This window comes from Lethenteron reissneri, chromosome 27 (genome assembly GCF_015708825.2).
Source record: "Lethenteron reissneri isolate LAM-NWPU_2019-01 chromosome 27, ASM1570882v1, whole genome shotgun sequence".
NCBI lineage: Eukaryota > Metazoa > Chordata > Hyperoartia > Petromyzontiformes > Petromyzontidae > Lethenteron > Lethenteron reissneri.
This window is the reverse complement of record NC_083805.1, coordinates 5,325,120-5,329,020: the sequence shown is the minus strand read 5'-3', so window position 1 is coordinate 5,329,020 and position 3,901 is coordinate 5,325,120. Positions and strand designations below refer to the sequence as shown.

The 3,901-nt window shown below is 42.0% G+C and overlaps 1 non-coding gene across 1 annotated transcript; it reads left to right on the top strand.

The window, feature by feature from the left end:
- Positions 1-3,301: 3,301 nt before the first annotated feature.
- Positions 3,302-3,374, top strand: TRNAG-CCC (transfer RNA glycine (anticodon CCC)). Its single transcript has one exon. It is a non-coding gene; the product is annotated as a tRNA-Gly (tRNA).
- The last annotated feature ends 527 nt before the right edge of the window (positions 3,375-3,901 follow it).

The following is a 3,901-nucleotide window of genomic DNA, read 5'->3' as shown; positions in this document are numbered from 1 at the left end:
CTGCCGATTGAATGCATGAAAACATACTCTACTACTCTATTCCAAATTCATTAACAAAAAAAATTCTTCAGCAAAATTCATCAAATCATATTTTCTCTTACCCTCCACCTCCCCAAAAATGCACTTAAGTTATACACCCTCGTCAATACCGCTGATGTCACCTCACCATCACTTTCTTCCTTCTGCTAGACCCCTCAGTCGTTGTGCACTCCACACCCCGGGGTCTGCTCGGACAATATCCCACCATCTGGCTTTCGGAAACATTTAAAATCAACGAGCAGATCACTGTCTATCAGCGAGCCAGAAATTGCCTTTACATAAGGGCATGTTTACCTCGAAGTTGCTGCAATAATAGAGACGTAAGGTTGCCGTCACGTGACATCATGGTGAGCACACTTGACCTGCAGACCAGAGGTTCGGTGGTTTGTCTCTCCTGTTGTCTTCTACCCAGCAGCATAAATGCGTACGGCGGATTATGTCAATCGACAGGCCATGTGTACTGAGACAAAGTGTGGGCACTCCGGTCTCTTCCCAGATGTCTCACCAGCATTTTCGGTTTCAGTTTCATTGATTAGGTATATCCCTGTGAGCCATGAGGCTCTTGACTCGGGTGCAACCGCAACAAACAAAACATGAACGAAGAACATCTTAAAGTGACGACGCGCAACAGAAACATGCAGGAAAAAACTGTAAAATCTTCCAGAAAAAAGCACCGTATATCCACGTTGTGTGCAAAAAACCCAATGGGATGCAATTCTAAGAATAACAACCATAAGATAATTTAGATAAAGTTATCAGGCTAACTCCGTACTTCAACAAACATGGCTTAACCATACGTTTTCGAAATCACCAAAATAAAGCTATAAAAACAATGTAACAGTGATCATAGGAACTGTGATTTCAAATTTAACAATAAACGATATACATAACATGCACGACCAAACTTTGCAGCCATAGCTGGCAGCATGAGTCACTCCATAACAGCAGGAGTATCAGCAGGAGCATCAAAAATTTTCAATGCACCTTTAAAGTTCAGCACACTATAATCGAAACTCAAGATCATACTTTGCAGCAGACATCCGGAGCGGTGCATTTGATTTCAGGCCACTCTGCATAGCAGTGGCAGTGGGGGGTGTACAGCTCATCAAGAGCAGTTTTGAGTTCAGATCTCACAGGTAGTGATCCAAGTTGCAGCTTATTGGCGATAGCATTCCAGACCCTGGGGGCATCAACAGCAAAGGACCTTCCTCCAGTATTTGTACGGCAATAAGGAATGTGAAGCTGGTAAATGAGCGAAGACCTTAGGTCACTTTAACACGTAGGCTTTCGCGACCAATATTATTCATAATCAACGTTTTTGGGTTTAGATCGCGTTATTTATAAATGTGTCGTAACCCTCCACCACCCGACACGGCCAATCAGTAAAAAAGTGTCACGTTGACAAAAGACAAATAGTTCACTGCATTAGCCCACTGGTGTGTTGAAGCGTGAAACCACAACATTTTGTCAACGTGACACTTTTTTACTGATTGGCCGTGTCGGGCAGTGGAGGGTTACGACACATTTATAAATAACGCGATCTAAACCCAAAAACGTTGATTATGACCTTAGGTCACATTTGTTCTTCGAAACAGTGAGGAGATTCAGCAGGAAGGTTGGGCCAAATGCCCCTCGACAGACGCTCTCAAGAGCTCCCAAATGGAGGCCCTTCTGTCAGCAGTGGCTTGAGTAAGCAATTGCAGATCTGTACCAATCGCCTACCATATTGCCTTAGAGATAATTTATGCAGTGCATTGTTTTTTAGCGTGTCAAAACCAACAATGTGCCTTAAATATATTCTAGATGGCTTGGTGTCTCAGAAGGATCATGTCTGTGTAAAATTACTGAGGTGAGCTTTGACGTTCCTTTCATGGATTTGAATCTGGGCAATTGATGGTTTCAGCTTTTCCATCAACGACTGCAAACGAATTATATCTTTAGCGTCATCATTGGCAATGCTTTTTTTTCCACCACTGGATGAAGGCCTCTCTGCCCAATGACCATCCCTCACGGTTTCGTGATGCCAAGATCCATCTTACTCTTGCACACGAGCTGCTCTTATTGCTGCATATTTGTGGTGATCATCCTCTCGAGAGCATTCTCTCCAATGGCTCCCATTTCATCAGCAGTTTCGTCATTCAGCCATCACTCCTTCGAGCGATGTGTTATACCCATATTCTGGCGTTTTTTAGGTAAAGTCACGTAGGTAAAAAATTTTAAAATTAAAATTAATTAAAGTAAACTAAAAAATAAAGTACAAATCGCGACGTTTCGGAGGCAACACAAGCCTCCGTCTTCGGGTGGAACCATCACAGCACGCTCGCTGTATCAAGTAAATGAGAAATTCCAAGAGATCCGACCCCGTATATATACTGGTTGCTTAGGACCGTGCAAATCTTTCGCTCGTTTTTTAACCCACTTCCCGTGATCCAATCGAGCTGACATTTTCCACACAGACTCGTTGTGTGTGACAATTAATTTTCGTGAAATTTTTTGTTCCAAAATTTTACACTGTTTAGGGAAAACTAATTAAATATTGAATTACCAATTGCTTAATACTGGCAGACAATCATCTGACCCATAGATTGCAGCCATCTCAAGCCAGAGGACGAGAAAACTCTAGCCGCCACGCATATAAAGGATTTATAGTGAAAAACTTTGTTTTTACTGGTTATACTTATTTTATTATTATGGTAAGGTTGGTGCGGCTGAAGCTACGGCTAGTCTACATAACAAAGGACTGAGCCTTTGTTATGTAGACTGGCTGAGAGGGGGGGGGGGGTGCCAGAGTTGTTAAAGTGCGGCTGCTGCTAATGGGACCGAGCCCCTGCCATGTAGATGGTAAAAGCAAAAAAGCAGGTCAGGAAGAAACAGCCTCCTGCTACGTTGCTTGGTGGGTAAAACTTAAAGCAGGAAACCAACAGTGAATACACTTCCTCTGCTTTGCATTTGTTATCTGATCCATGTGTTCCTGTTTTTAAATCCTTTATATTAAGTTCGCTTGCTTGCTTGCGTGCTTGCTTGCTTACGACCGTGCAAATCTTTCGGCCGTTTTTTAACCCACTTCCCGTGATCCAATCGAGCTGACATTTTCCACACAGACTCGTTGTGCCAGACAATTAATGTTCGTAAAAAAAAATTCCCAAAATGTTACACTTTTTAGGCAAAAAAAAATATTTTACATATATTCAAAAAACTCATTCTTGGCTTTGGCTGAACGTCACAGTACAAGAGCCCAGAGCGTAACCCCTCCACAGGCCGTGGCGGAGTAGCGCAGTTGGTAGCGCCCTCGCTTCCCATGCCAAAGGTCGCGGGATCGATCCCCGCGTCCGCCACAGGCGAATATACTTTTAAATCCTTTATATTAAGTTCGCTGCCACGCATATAAAGGATTTATAGTTAAAAACTTAGTTTTTACGGGTTATACTTATTTGTCTCTCAGTGGAATTCCAAGCGTGCATCTCTCCGCACTTTTTTGTACACGTTCTGTTATGATGGGTTTTCTTGCTACTAACAGATTTGAGCATTTGAAGCTTTTGTTTTCATTTTCTCCGCTCGTGTCTTTTGTTTCTGAACCTTATGTCACAGCAGATGTTGTGCACTCGTCAAATTTAGTTTTCAACAAACACTCCACCCGGCTCTTACTTGCCTCTTTATTGGAATTATGATTCCGGTCCACCTTTAATAATTGCTCTAGATATATATATAAAAAATTGTATCTTGAGCAAATAACTTATTTAATTTACGAATCTCATTGTACATGATTTTTGGTTTTGCTTGTATTTATCTTGAGCCCGGCTCAGCCATCTTTGTTAAGTTTGTGATTATTTTTCACGTAGTTCATTCTCATTAATTGCTTCAA